Source organism: Spermophilus citellus (genome assembly GCF_964194105.1).
Source record: "Spermophilus citellus genome assembly, chromosome: 13".
NCBI lineage: Eukaryota > Metazoa > Chordata > Mammalia > Rodentia > Sciuridae > Spermophilus > Spermophilus citellus.
In genome coordinates this window covers 26,081,513-26,097,811 of record NC_138193.1, presented here as the reverse complement: position 1 = coordinate 26,097,811, position 16,299 = coordinate 26,081,513, and positions in this window count along the sequence as shown.

The following is a 16,299-nucleotide window of genomic DNA, read 5'->3' as shown; positions in this document are numbered from 1 at the left end:
ATATCTAACAACTCCTCCTTAAAAATCCATGGGCTACATTTTTGTATTATATCAACGTATGCCCTGACTGCTCTTGCTTTTACTGGGAAGCCTCCTTCCTCTAATAATTTACTTAACAGTCTTTCGGTTTGTTTTTTACTAATTTCTGATCCCGTATTTCTACTATAATACAACCCAACAAGATGACGCAAAACAAAACCGAGACAGAATGCAATAAAAATGGAACAATAATTCATTATATCAGCCTTTCTATCCTCCTGAAATGTGTATCCGTCCTTTCTCCCTATCTGTTCCTCAGACGCAAATAGTTTTTCCTCAGATGTGAGCGGTTTTTCTTCTGTCTCACTCATCTCCAGGGACAGGCAAGTTAAAACAAAAATGAAGCAAAACAAAAGAGGAAACTTAGAATGGCTACCCATCCTCTCGCCCTGCCCTCAGGGGCGAGCAGTTTACTTACCCTCAGTCGCTCCCCGTGCGAGCCACCAAATGCCGCAGTCTGGCTGGGCACAATTCAGGAGCCACTTGTCAAAAGAAACTAACTTTATTTTTAGAACTACAAACGCCAAACAAAACAGCTCCTCAGGAAAAAACCCTCAGAGCCCAACTGCCACCACCGGCTTCCCCAAGCCTCTCACCCCCACACAAACCTCACCACCTCCCACAATCCTCCTGCTCTTGAGGCTGATTGGCTGGGTCGCGTGGGCGGAGCCAAAGAAGTCCCCTAATGAGCAGCTCTGTGGAGGAGCCAATCAGCTAGATGTTGCTGGGGCCGCTGTGAGCCAATCATCAACTGGCAGTCTGAAGGGCAGGGAAACAGCCCAATGAACATCACCGCAGAGGAGCCAATCAGCTAGATGTTGCTGGGGCTGCTGTGAGCCAATCATCAGCTGGCAGCTGGAAGTTTGCTGGGGCCCCTTTGGCTGTGGCTCTCAACAGTGGTCTATTTCTATCTCTTCCTCAGAGGCGAACAACTTCAAACCTTGAGCCAACCATTTTTCCCTGTTTGCCTGAGAAAGTTCTAGGGATAGGCAGCTTGAAACAAAAACAAAACAAATCAAAACAAGAACACATTGTTTTTTAAAATGGTCACCCATTCTCTCGCCTTTCCTTAGGGGCGAGCAATTTCACTTACCCCCAAGCTTCAGGCATTCCCCGCACGGGCCGCCAAATGCCGCAGTCTGGCTGGGCACAAATCACGAGCCACTGAAGCAGGAACAAACTTTATTTTTGAACTCCACCAAAACACTACACACACGCTCATTAAAAAGAAATAAATAAATATATATATATTTATTTATTTATTTATAATATATTTTATTTTTAATTTTATATATATATATATATATATATATATATATATATATATATATATATATCAGTGGATTGAACCTAGCAATATAAAAAAGAATTATATGCTATGACCTAGTGGAGTTTATTGTAAATAAATGGAGAACATAGAAACATACCATGTTCCTGAGTTGGAAGAATCAATATAATGAAAATATCAATTCTCCCAAATTGATTATGGTAGGTTTAATTCAGAAGGAAGTATCAAGGAAGTTGTTTTATAACATAGACAAGCTCATTGTAAAATTTTTATAGAGAAATGTGATCCCTTGAAAGCTAAGACAAGTCTGAAGAAAATACAGTAAGAAGAACCATGTTAGTTTCAATATACCTCTACAGCAACCAAGACTGTGTGGTACTGATTCAGGCACAGAGATCAATGGGATAGAATAGAGACTACAGAAATGGGCCTACACAGCACAGGCACAATCTGCATGCCTATGATTCCAGCTACTCCAGAGGTTGAGGCAGGAGGATTGCAAACGTGAGGCCAGCATCAGAAACTTGGCAAGGCTCTGTCTCAAAAAGGGTTGGGAATGTTGCTCAGTTATAAAGTGCCCCTGAGTTCAATCCCCAGTATGAAAAAGAAGCAGCAGCTCACTCTTTTTTTCAAAAATTAACTCAAAATGTATCACTGACTTAAATAGAAAGCATTTAATATAAAATGTAAGATTTTTTTAAAAATCAGTGAATATTTTTGGATTTAGAGTTAAGAGTTCTTGGATTTGATACCAAAAGACAATCTATAAAATGAAAATTTTTTAAACTCAAAATTATCTAAATTAAAAGCTTTTTCTACAAAAGATATTGAAAAGAATTGGGAAAAATGAAGTACAGAGAATATATTTGCAAACCATATATCTGACAACTTGTATCTAGAACATATAAAGAACTCATGAAACTCAAAGAAAAAGGGAAAAAAAACTAATCCAAAGAAGGTAAAGGACAAGAACATACATTTAACTAAAAAGAATAAGCAGGTAGCACATGAAAAGATACTTAATAATTATTATTTACTAACAAAATACAAACTGAACCACAACAAGATATTACTACACACCTATCAGGATGACTAAAACTAAACACATGATATACTGACACTGTGAAGGCTGCAGAGAAAGTGGGGTCACCTGTGCATTGCTGGTGGGAATGAAAAATAATACAACCATTCTGGAACAGAGCAAGGCAGGTGTTTTGACAAAACTACGTACTTACTCTGGAACCTGGCAATTACATTCTTAGGCACTTATCCCAGGGAAATGATATTTTATTTTCTCACGAAACCTTATATACAAATAAGGTTTAAGCTATATTTGTAATAACCCCAAACAGAAAATAACCCAGATGCCCTTCAGTGAGTGGACAGTCATACAGATCTGGTACCTCCATGCCATGGAACACGACCACATAGACGGATCTCAAGGGCATTATGCTAAGTTTAAAAGCTGGCCTCAAAGCTTCCTATTACATAGTATTCTTTTTTTAATATTTATTTTTTAGTTCTCGGCGGACACAACATCTTTGTTTGTATGTGGTACTGAGGATCGAACCTGGGCACACGCATGCCAGGCAAGCGTGCCACCACTTGAGCCACATCCCAGGCCCTTACATAGTATTCTTGAAATGACAAAATGATAGACAAGGAGAGTGGATTGGTGGTTGCCAGAGACTAGGGATGGTGGGAGGGAGGAAAGGGGCTAAAAGAGCGTGGCATGAGAGGTCCTTGGGGTGGGACTGTTACATATTTTGCTTGTACATGTGATGGAAACAAAATGCAAATGAGAGCGCAGGACAGTGAGCAAGCTCAGTGGGTGGTGCCAGTGTCTGTTCCTGGTTGTGCTGTGATTATGCAAGGTGCTATCACCTGGGACACTGGTGGAGGGTGTGTGAGACCCCTGCATCACTTCTTACAACTATACGCAAATATACAAATGCCTAAAGAAATTGTTTTAAATGGCTTTCTGAGGGTAGTAGTAATGAAGGCAAAAGGCAGCCACTCTTTTTATGTCTTAATTATTTTATCTACAGACTTTCTGTCTTTGGTGTTGCTCTAATTTCTTTTACACTTAATTTCCCTGTTTTTCTGTTGTCCCTGTTTTTCCTATTAAATAATCAATACTATATCTGTGTCTGATGTGAGACTAAAGTTGCATTTAAATATAGAAACTTGCTGTGGATCTCCACAGGGATCATCCCCACTGTCCCCAGAGCAGCAGACTCCATTGAGGTTGTCAGGCACCCTGAGTGGACAGCCTGCAGGCACCGAATAAACTGTGCTTTCGCAATGCCTTCCTTACTAGTCTTTTAAATCACCTCATGTGTTAAAACAAATAAAGTGACTTTTTTGTTCAACTCATTCTGAACCTCTGTCATTACCCTTGGTTCAGAATAAAGTATGACTTTATAGAAAGAGTAATGACTCACTAGAGTTCCGGGAGGACGTGTTGAGCAACAGAATTAAGGGTCAGAATACGCACAAGACCACAGCCAGAGACTGCAGACTCTAGGGAGGAATGATAAAATAATAAAAAAGAGGGACAGTGACGGTCTGTACCATAGACCTAAGTACATGCCATTCATCTGCCTGGCCTGCTGTCCCCCGTCCTCCAATCCTGCTCAGGTGTCCACACCTTCCCAGTCTCTATATCCAGGGCTATTCTCATCCCCAGGCTGTGCCACTTACATGAACAGGCATACTTCCATCGCGGTATGTAAAATGGTCAGAGGCACTACAGTGTTACCATCGAGAACTTGACACAAGAGGTGCAGTGGTGCATGCCTGTAATTCCAGGGTGCAATCCCTACTACCACCAGGGGAAAAAAAAAAGGAGAACCAGAACAACTGTGATACCAAACTGAGCTTGAACTCAGCTGTGTGATGGTGAGCCAGTTATTTAATGTCTTGTTGGGACCCAATTTCCTCATCTACGAAATGGCAGTAGTTACAGTGCTTACCTCACGGAGTTGTAAAGATTCATCTGTACAGGTACAACGCTTGGAAGGCACCCTACGCCGAGCAAGCACTCTGTGTGAGCTGTGATTCTGTGTGACGTAATTAGACCATAAACTACTTGAGCCAGTGTGAATTATTTATTCCCCTGGATTATTCCCCAACTGCTCTGAGGCCTAATGCCTTGACAGATGCTCTCCTGCAGTGGCGGTGGGCCTGGAATCTGGGAGCCCACAGCTGGGCCATCGTCAGGTGTTGCTGGGCCCATTGGTCACCTGGAGGCTCCTCTGGGGGGCAGAGTACCCAGGGTCACCCACGTGGTTTGGGCAGGACGGGGTCCTTACAGGTTGTTGGACTTGCTGCAGTTGCTCTCTAGCTGCTGGTCAGAGCCACCCCCAGCCCTCTGTGGGGCCAGGGAGTGCAGCTGGCTTCCCTGGAATGAGCCCGCCAGGCAGGCACCCAGCATGTAGCCCATCTCAGAGCAACTCACCCCTAAGGCATTGTATTTGCTAAAAGCCAGTCGATGGATCCAGGCCAACGTCCAGGTGAGCGAGGGACAGGGCAGGAGGAGGCAGGATCCCTGGGAGCTGCCTGGAGGCTGCCCACAGCTCTGCCTCCTGGACTGAGGGTTCACGTTCCATTCACAGGCCACATGCACCTGCTGCCTCCCTCAGCCCCCGCGGTGCCTCGCTCTGTAGGTAGAAAATAACCTTATGATAGTCATAAAGCGCCACTTTTTCTTATTCATTTGAACAAAAGGGAAAGGGTAATGTTTTTCTTCATTATGAAGGAAAAGTACAGAATCTTATGTCAGTAACACTTAAACTATATGACTTTTTTTTTTTTTGTACTAGGGATTGAACCCAGGGACCCAGGGGTGCCTAACCATCGAGCCACATCCCCAGCCCTTTTTATATTTTAATACAGCTCTCACTAAATTGCTTAGGACCTCATTAAGTTGCTGAGGCTGATTTTGAACTTGCAATCCTCCTGCCTTAACCTCCCAAGCTACTGGGATTACAGGCATGCACCTCCATGCCCAGATATGTGAATAAAATCCTATAAATCAAAACGCAAAGAATAAGACTTTCCTTAGAGCTGGGGTTGTAGTCCAGTGGTGGAATATGTACCTGGCATGTGTGAGATACTGGGGTCAAGCCTCAGCACCACATAAATAAATAAAATAAAGTTATTTTTTTAAAAAGTAAATTAACCCTTAAAAATAAGATTTTCCTTAGATGTTATTTTTTAATTTTCTGATATCTATGATAATAACAACATTTAAACATTAATTACTTTATTTCACTTGCATGTTTGACTTGAGTTGAAGATACCCCAAGAGATCAGAACGTAAAACCTACTTTTGCATCTTAAATTTCAAGTAATTTCAACTGTGTAATTCTGTTTACAGTGGGCCTGGGACACCAAGAAATGTGGATGATCTAACCTCCTTTTCTCAAATCAACTCCTTGTCACGGCTGCCTAATGAGGTGAACCAAAGGGGACGCATGATTGCAGGGAGCAGGGACCATATGCCTGCAGCTATCCCTGGGCCGCGTGGAAGGCAGAGCAGCTGTGTGCCCCGCCTTGTACCCCTTGCTCTCTGACCCTCCTCTCCAGGACACACCTTTCCCTAGACATAGACAGAAGCCACGCCACTCACAGTGTTGCCGAGGAGCCTCTGGCTGGGGTCCACAGCAGCCTTGTCACTGCAGAGCCGAGTTCAAGGGGAGCAGCCACCCCTTAGGATCCTGGGGGTTGGTTGCGGGAGCCCACAGGACACCAAGCCCTGAGGTCTTGCATGCACTGGTGTGGTGTCGAGGGGGACCCACACAGATGCTCCGTACACTTCAGGTGATCGCTGGATGACTTACAACACCAATGCTACGTAGACAGTTGTTAGTCTGTGTTAGGGGAAATGGCAAGGGGAAAGGTAGTACCTGTCTGTACCTATGGACATGTCTTCCTGTACATTCTCTATGTTGAATTCACAGGTGTGAACCCATCCTGGGTGGAGGACTAGCTATAATTTGGTGGCACAATGACAAAAGTCCATTTTTCTGGTTCCCAGGCCATTGAGCCTGAACTTTTTTTTTTTTTTCCTTTTTAAAACTGGGACTTTGAGACAACATTACATGTTTAGGCTTGAATTATACTGGAAGTTCTGAGACTATTCCTGAACAGTACTTCCAGGGCTCTCTTGCGCTCTGACTTGTTAGATCCAATTAACTTCCCATCCCTCTACTCCTGACCCCATTGTTCTGGAAACTGCTTCCTGGTCAGCCTTCAGTCCTGATCTAAAGGGATCTCCTAATTTTCTCTGCTTTCTTCTGCCCCAGCCCTCTGCTAACTGAATGCCTTCCTCCCTACCGCTGAAATCTGATCCCACTCCTCTGAGCTTAGAAACAGGACTTAAATCATGTTTCTCCACTCAAAGCCTCCCCACTCTGGATTTTTCTTGTTGATTAAATTGTCACTACTTATTTTGATTTTTAACCAAATACTCTCTGTTCAGTTAAACCTTCTGAATGTGCATCCACCCCAAAGCTGGCACCTCAGGGTATTTGTTTTGCAAGTTCAGAGCTTTGGAGATTAAATAGGCCATAAAAGGGGAGTGAGTCCTGCAATTGCTGTGCCATGTCACCAAGTGGTGGCAAACAGTGCTGCCACACATTCTCAGCATGAAGGGCACAGGAGCTAAGAACACTTTTCCTGAATCAAATGGTAGGTTTCTGCCTGATCTTTCTTCAAATCACAAGTTCCAAAACATAGTAGAGAAACAGTTAAAATCACTTCCAATTAGACAGCCACCTACAGGCAATACCTCTGTAGAGCAAGCATCTGTGGATGCGTGCATGGGGACACGCATGTGTGGGGACACACTGTAGGACACAGACAAGTTCTTTTCTATGGTTTTTTAATTATTTCCAAAACTCTGAAATTTTCAAAATTTGCTGTTTTTACATAGTCTAAAAATTTCAAGTTTACTACTTTGCTGGCAAGAGTTTTATGTGACTACTCTTGAGGCTCAGAAGTGAAATATTCATGATTCAGAATGAAATTGTGACACAATAGGTTTGGGGTTTTTTGGGTTGTTTTTTTCCCACTCTTCCTTGTCACATGACTTTTCAACCTCTCGCATTTTTTTCTCCGGTCATTTTTCCATATTAAATATGTAAGTTACTATTTCATAGTCAGGAGAAAAAAAATTTTGCATATTTTCCAGTGAATAGAAAACAGCATTCAACCACTGAGAAAAATTCAACTTAATTAGAATACAGCATTTAACCACTGAGAAAAATTCAACTTAATTTTACTCTCCCATGGCTGTAGTTTTGGTAATTTTTATTTACTGGCCTGAATTACTGTTACTAACTTAACAACTATCACCAGCTTTCTTTGACCGTCAGGCACAAGTGTGCGTGCGTGTGTGTGTGTGTGTGTGTGTGTGTGTGGTTGCTTTATACTAAATATAAAGTGACAGTATCCTTGTTGGGAAAAAGAAAAACAACAGGTTTCGTCATACTCAATAACCAAATTGTAAGATTCTATATAATTTTCTCTTCCTTGCACCTCTCTCAATTTAGCACTAGTGTTTAAATAGTATAGTAGTACTGAATTAAAATTCTGTTCTATAATTCAAACAATAGAATATATCAGTTCACTGACTGTTATGGAAAACCTATTGTTTACCATTAATATTAGCCCTACTCATATCCATTTATCTATTGAAAATGAAAATTTTAATTCTAAGGCCAATGAATGATTAGTAATTGAATAAATGACATTTAATATCTGTTGGTGAAGGTTCAAGATGGTTAAACTGCTAATTTCTCAACACAGTATCCTTATACACACACAAAGAAAAGTACTTCATTTTCTTCTGTGATGACAGTCTCATTCTCTCTTTATAATCAAGTGCCTAAAATTCATCACTCAATAAACTCCTAGAAAAGAAGGGACACAGCATGGATCCAACGGCTCCCAGGAACGGAAGCACTGTAACAACCTGGCCTTCCTCTCCTGTCACCCAGCCCTCTGGACCCAAAGGAGTTGGGTGGCAGGGCTGCTGTATTAATCATCTATTGCCACACAACAAATGATCCCAAAACTCAGCAGCTTAAAGTGGAAAACACTATTTCACAGTTTTGGACATTCAGGAATCCAGGTGTGATGACATGGTAAATGACACTGGATCAGATTCTGGAAAATAGATGATTCTTTTTATTGCATTTTTTACATATTATGTATTGTAATTCTATATCATAGGCAACTACAAACAAGTAGCACACTTAATTTTGCATGACCATTACATTTCCCATAATGTCTTGTTCCATTGCAATTTCAAGTCTCTTGTGCACAATATTGCATTATTATCTTTTAATGTCTGTATAACTTGCCACGTTATCACCTCTCACATCACTGATAATGTTAATTAGCTTATTTCCTTTGTTTCCTGATTGCTTTAGCTAGAGGTCTATTTTATTAATTTTCTAAAAGAAACCGATTTGGGGTTTATGGATTTTCTCGACTGTTTTTCTGATTTTGTTTCATTCCTTTTTGTTCTGGGTTTTATTATCTCCTTCCTTTCTTCTGCGAAATTTGGGCTTAATCTTTTTTTCCCCCCACTCCTTGAGCTGAACTACTGGTGTGAACGTGTTCTGGTTCTAGGACAGGTGTCCCGTGTGATAGACCTGCTCTTCCACACTGCTCCAGGGACACCCCAGACAGACTGAGACGTCGTGTTTTCCTTTCCATTCAGTGAAGAATATTTTCCAACCTCTCCTTGATTCCTTCTTCAACACCTTAGTTACTTGGTTCCCAAATGTTTGAGATTCCCACAGATGTCTCAGCATTGCTAGTTCAACTCAGTGGTGATCAGAAGGCATCCTTCATATGACCTGAACTCACTTTACCTTACTGACCCCCTGCTATTGACCCCAAACAGCATATTTTGACAAAGGTTTCCACGGGTACCTAAAACATACATTCTGATATTGCTGGCTAGAGTGATCAATCAGTGGAAATCAAATGACATCATTTGCTGGTGACGTGGTGGTAGAATTCCATGACCAAAATAATAACTTCCAAAGTGGCTATATGCACCCTGGAAGGTATGCAGAATGGTCTCTTGGGGTCCAGAAGGACTGATTTAAGAAGTAACTGATTTAATATATAATATACAATTTACAATAAAGATGAGTCAAGAAATTAAGCTTGTTAATATTTATAGACTGATACTGTCACACACCTTTTTAAAAAATTTTTTTTAGTTGTAGATGGACTCAACACCTTTATTTTGTTTATTTAGCTATATGTGGTGTTGAGGTTCGAACCCAGTGTGTCACACATGCTAGGCAAGTGCTCTACTGCTCAGCCCCAGCCCCAGCCACACACACCTTTTATTGAAACTTTTTGTATATTGTGACGTTCAGGTGGTTTCCCTTATTGAAATGCTTGTGACCAAAGGAGTTTTGGGTTTCAGATTGTGTTAGCTCAGCAGTGGCATAAAATACCTCAGAAAGTTAACTTGAAGGAGGAAAGGTGCCGCAGTCTGGCTGGGCACAACTCACGAGCCACTTATCAAGCAGAAACGAACTTTATTTTTAGAACACACATGCCACACCATGGGAGCTCTTCAGGAATTCCCTCAGAGCCCAACTGCCACCACCGGCTTCCCACAAGCCTCTCAACACCCCCCCACCCCCCCACCCCCCCGGCCCGCTATGAGCCAACCATCAGCTGGCAGCTGGAAGTTTGCTGGGGTCCCTTCGGCTGTGACTCTCAACAGAAAGGCTTATTTTGGCTGGAGGTTCTGTGGTTACTTGGACCTGTTCTTGGGTCTGGGGTATGCAGCACATCACGATGGGAACATGTAGCAGAGGAGACTACTCACCCCACAACCGCAGGAAGTGACAGAAGAAGGGGCTGGCCCAGTACCCCCAAGGGCATGCCCCCAGTGACCCAAGCCTCCCCCGAGCCCACCTAGGAAGGACCTACAGGCTGGAACCAAGCCTCTAAACATGGGCCTTTGGGGACCACCGAAGACCCAGATCGCAGCGTGGGGTGTTAGGTTTGGGGTGTGTGCACATGCTGGACGACTTTGGAACATTTTCGTGTGCTTGCTTCTTGGGGATGGGATTCACGTCTAAACATGAGATTCACTCATATCTCACACACACCTTATCAACACACACTGAAGGTGACTTTATACACCTTCAGTAATTTTGCACGTGAAGTTTCCTGCTGCAGCTGTAGAAACGAGGAGGTCTTCCTCCCTGGGGGACGCTGAAGGACATGTGTGTTGTGCCCTGTGTTGCTCCTCATTTTGCTATATTTGCAGTAGTATGTGGACAGCATGCCTTTATTGTGTTTGGTTTTTTCATGGTGCTAAGGATGGAGCCTGATGCTTCACAGGGGCCAGGCAAGTGCTCTGCCACCGAGCCCAGCCCCAGCCGGGCACCAGTGTTCTGACTGCAGCCCACTCAAGTCAGTGCGGAATTTCCCATTTATGGCATCATATTGGTGCTCAAAAGTCTTTGGGTTTTGAAGCATTCGGAACTTTGGACTTCCAGGTTAGGGGTGCTCAACCTGCGCTGCAATTCTATAGGGTGTCGCAAATGCTCAGTTCTATGTTTTAAAGAGAACTGTGAGGGACAGGCCCTTGGCAGCACTTGGCGTAGGGTGGGGACACCATGCAGTTCCTAAGCCCCAACAGAAGTTCCCTTCCACATCTTTCTCCCCTGGAAGAATTCTTGAAAGGATCTCCAGGACTCAGAGACTGCTGTACACAGATCACTTTATTTGCAGCTCATGATACATGAGCATGAACAATAAGCTGTAAGCCATGTGCAGTCCAACCAGTCACCTGAGTGGCGATCCCATACTTTTCTGAGGATCTGTTGTTTGTTGCTTACTTATTATCTTACCATTTTATTGGTTCTTCCTCCCAACAAAAGGTATTAATTTTTTTATCCCTTCTTGCTTTGTTACCTTATCCAGGCAGATCCCAAACTCTTATCACAGATTCCTACCAACTGGGAGTCTAATGAGGCCGACAGGCGGTAGGTGCCATGTGCAGCTGTAGTTATTTCCCTCATTTAAAATTAAAATTGCTTTTTGACCATCTGCTCTTTGGTTAAGATTAGCTTATCTTTCCTGAAATAAATGTCCTTGGTGCCTTTTCATAAAAATTTTAAACTCCTGTGGTAAATATAGTACTTTTTTGTTAATCACAGGCTTAAGACAAAATGAGGTTTCATTTCTTTAAAGGTAGCAGAAATAGACTTAATTTATACAAAACTTGTAGACTGACCTTAATGTCATCGAAAACATGAGCATTTATTGATAATATTGAAAATAAAAGCTACTAAAACTCTAAGCTAAAACTCTAAGTTTGGTCAAAGACCATTTTATTCAAGACAACATCAAAACATTCCTTACCGCAGTCTTGATCAGGTGCCCACATAAAGACCTAGAGGTTACAAAAGTATTATATAGCCCTATTATTCTCTTGGTCTCTCTTTGTAGTCTGTACAAGAGGATTGGAAGTGTTGCTTTTCCAGGCACGTTGGTACACGCCTGTAATCCCAGGAGGCTGAGGTAAGAGGATCACCAGTTCAAAGCCGGCCTCAGCAATTTGGCAAGGCTCTAAGCAACTCAGTGAGACCCTGTCTCTAAATTAAATACAAAAGAGAGTTGAGGGTGGGGCTTGGTGGTAAAGCACCCTGAATTCAATCCCCAGTATCAAAACAAAAAAAAAGTCTTACCTTTGAAGTAAACACAGTGTCCCTCTCTGCTGCCTCCAGTGACTGTGTGGTAGTCAGAATGGCACACACCTCATCTTCAAGTGACAAAGACAACTTCTCCTTCAACAAGATAAAGGCTCACACACTTAGGGAGTTGGAAAAAGTGAGCAAAACATGCGTGTTTCTTCCCGGGAATAGCAGGAGCCTGAGTTTCCTGTTGGAGGACACCCAGGGCTTGTCCAGGGTGGTCTGGTAGGGCTCTGCTTGGTCAAGGGAGCAGCCTGCAGCTCCAGCCCCCTCTCCTGAACTGTGTGCCCAGGCAGCTCGGGCCTTGAGTGCTGAACCAGCCTTTTGCTCTGCTGTGGGCGAGGGAAGGCAGCCTGGGCGCTGCCCCAGGGTTCTTGTCAGCGTGTCTTTGAGGGTCACCCTCCTCCCTCACATGTAACTTAGCGAAGGTTCCAATTCTTCAAACCCCAGAACTTTGCCTCTTGAAGTCCACACATTTCCTGGGTCTGGGGACTCATGTTTCCAGCCCCAGTTCCTCTGCCAAGCCACCACATTTCTGTTTGTAACAGAAAAAGTGTGTCCATGTGTCCGCATGGTTTACAACATTCTGGGCGGATCTCCTGTGTAGTGAAGTTGGCCTGACTTCATCCTGACTTCCAGATTTATTCTCTGACAGGCTCAACACCCGCCCCCCATGGAAGGCAGCCCTGTGAGCACATCTCGCTGGCCTCAGGACAAAGGCCAGGGTCACCCGGGCCAGGCCTCCCCAATCCCGGACATGAAGGCTTCGGCCAGACTTCGCTCTGTGCAGCTGCAGTTAACCACAGTCCGCTTCGGCCCAAAAATGTGAAATGGAAACTTCCAGAAATAAATAACCTGTCAGTTTTACTGAGCACCATTGTGACTAATGTGATGTGACCTCACGCACACAGTCCTGCTCAACCCTGCCCAGATGGGAACCATCCCTTGTCACCTGCCTGCTGCCCTGAGTCACTTAGCAGCTGACTGGCAGGGAATGCTCATGTTTGGTGACCCAATATTATTGATAATATTGAAATTTATTTACCTAATAAATTTATTTACCTAATAAAGGAGGGGATACTCCTCGCCCCCCTCTGTGGCACGGTGGCACCTCACTTGGCCACAAGAGGAGCGGTGGATGCAGTGCCCCATGCTCTGGGAGGAAGATGCGTTCACACAGGCTTTCCTGCGGTAGAGGGCTACGGTCATTCTGTTTCACTATTAGTCCTGGTTGTCCCTGTTGCTGTGACTGGTGTGCAAGTCCACCTTTACCATCTGCCAAGGGAAAGAACGTCTGGCTCAGCCCCGTTCAGATGTCCAGTGGGGACTTGGAGCAAGACCCCACAGGCAAGGGGCCACCACAAGGGCAGCTTGGTCTTCGTTTGTTTGGGGCAGCTCTTCTCACAGAAAAAAAAAAAATTCTGCTTACTTACCAACCTTATCAACGTGGTGCTTTGACATTTGTTGGTGACATTGTTGACTCGTGGACCTGTATAGAAACTAATCATTGCCCCAGGTCACCCGAGAAACTTCCTGTGATGTCACCTGTCTCAGCTATGGTGCCTGGGAGCGGCCACTCCATGCCCCGGTCACCCGCCTTGGCATCTGCGCAGGCTCCTCTGACAAGCTGACCTTAGGCGGTCCCACCCATGGCTTCCCTCCCTAGACGATGCACAACTGCTACCCCAGGACCCCCGACCTGAAAGGAGCAGGGGTGGGTTGGGCACTCACCTGGGTCAGCAGAGCTTTTGAAACTTTTTTAAAGAAAAAAAGCTGATTAAAAAAATCACTTTCTTGGCTGTGCTGTGGCTCAGTGGTAGAGTGCCTGCCTAGGACAGGTAAGGCCCTGGGTTCGATCCTCAGCACCACATAAAAAACAAACCAACAACAAATAAATAAAGACTAGATTTTTAAAAAATATAACTTGTCATTGCTTAAAATATTGAAGAACTAGAAACTATCTTAGTGACCAATGGTAAGAGCGTCTGGCAATGCACATGTGCCCAAGTTGTAAAGGCTTCTGATTCTACCCATGTCACCAGCTGGATGGTGCCCACCAACGGAGGGGCTCCACTTTCTACTGGGATCTGTGTCCTTCCTCTCGTCTCAGATGCCAAGGGGGCCTTCCACCGGCCCACTCTCCATCTGATGGGAATCCCGTCCTCAGCTCCCGACTCCAGGTATCCTTCCATATACTGTCCCACTGGTTCAATCTTAATCTCTGTCAGCTAAACATCTTCAGATCTCTGTCACTTAAAAAAGAAAATAGCCTAAAAGGTAACATGCTTGTAATCCCAGCCACTCAGGAGGGAGGCTGAGGCAGGAAGATCCACAAGTTCAAGGCCAGCCTTGGCTACTTAGGGAGGCCCTAACCAACTCAGAGAGACACTGTCTCAAAATAAAAAATAAACATAGAAAGGGACGTGGAGGTGGCTCGGAGGTTAAGCACAGCTGGGTTAATATCTGGTACCAAAACGTAAATTAAGGAACCAGTGAATAAACAAATAAAGATAAAAACAAAGAAGTTGGTCTTGGCCTTGACAAGAATTCTTTCTCTGCTCTGAGGTGAAGTGTCTTAACAGCAAGTCTAAAGACCTCCTCCTACTCGCTAAACTTGCCCAATCTGACAGAGGGTATCCAGGAGGGGAATATGGGGAAACCTGTGACTCCCCAAGGCCTCCATAGTCACCCCAGCTCCCTCTCACCCGTGCCTCCCCCCCCAGACACCCCAGCACCCTCTCACCTTTGCCTCCCCAGGGCCTCCTCATAGACACCCCAGCTTCCTCTCACCCGTGCCTCCCCAGGACCTCCCCCAGGGAACCCCAGCTCTCTCTCACCATTGCCTCCCCAGGGCCTCCCCACAATACCCAGCTCTGATGTTTTGTCACAGAGTCAGAAAGCTGACTAATACCACTATGAGGTTGGGACTGGCTTAGAGCCTTGCCTTGGCCTGTGTGGGCTGATAGCAAAGTACCAGAACAGGGTGAACTGAAAACAGCAAAAACACGTCTGTCAGACATCCAGAGTGGGAAGTCCAGGGTCATGTGCTGGCAGGTCAGGTGTCCAGGGGGTCTCTCTGGCCTCGATTTTTGTGGACACTAACCCCATTAATGAGGGCTCTGTCCTCATAACCTGACCACTTCCAAAGGTCCCATCCCATCATACCACCCGCTTGGGGGTCAGGATTTCAGCAGATAATGGGACCCGACAGCTAGACCACTGCTCACCCCAAGAGTGTGCTGAGTGGGCATGGGGGGCAGGTGCAGGGCAGGGGGCAGGCGTTGGGGAGCAGGCGTGGGGGGGCAGGTGTGGGGGGGCAGGTGTGGGATAGAGGGCAGGCATGGGGGAGCAGGCGTTGGGGGGCAGATGTTGGGAGCAGGCGTGGGGGTCAGGTGAGGGGGAGCAGGTGGGGGGCAGGTTTTGGGGGGCTGGTGTGGGGTGGAGGGCAGGCGTTGGGGGGCAGGCATGGGGGAGCAAGCATCGGGGGCAGAGGGCAGACGTGGGGGAGCAGGTGTGGGGGGCAGGTGTTGGGGGGCAGGCGTGGGGGGCAGGCGTGAGGGGGCAGGTGTGGGGGGGCAGGCGTGGGGAAGCGGGCACTGCAGCTGTCGTGAAGAAAGAGGGCCGTCCTCCAGATGAACTGTAGCTGAACTGTAATGGATATTTAGTGTCTCAGAAGGATCTGGCGTCCCATCTGACATAGAAGACCCAGCCTATGTTAGGAGGGCCATAAGAAATGACTGCTATTGGACACTTTTTACCTAAAAACTGGCATTTCATAGGGGTAACGGGACAGATTGAGGTGGAGGCCTTTCCCGGCCTCTCTGGTCTCTCTTGGGTCCTCCCTTTCTTTCCTTTTCCTGGAGTGGCCTGTGCTGTGTCACCCCAGCCTGGCCCACCTCTTCATCTTAGCCGGCTCTGAGTCGAGGCTCTTAGAGGCTGTCGGAGGCTGTCCGAGTTCACAGCTGACTTTGGTTTCCACATGTCAGGTGAGCCCTTCCTCATGAGAGGCTCCGCTGCCCTAGGTCTGCACAGTCTGTGCACCTTCTTGTCCAGCCGTCCACCCAGGGCTGTGATTAGTAAGGTGTGAAGGGGCTGGGACCTCACCCCGCTGCCCTCTCAACGCTGTTGCTGCCCTGCCTGGGGCTGCGAGGCAGCCGCACCCCTTACGCCCTCAACCCCGTCACTCACCTCCCAGCTACCTCCCATCCCCAACGACGACGCTTGTAC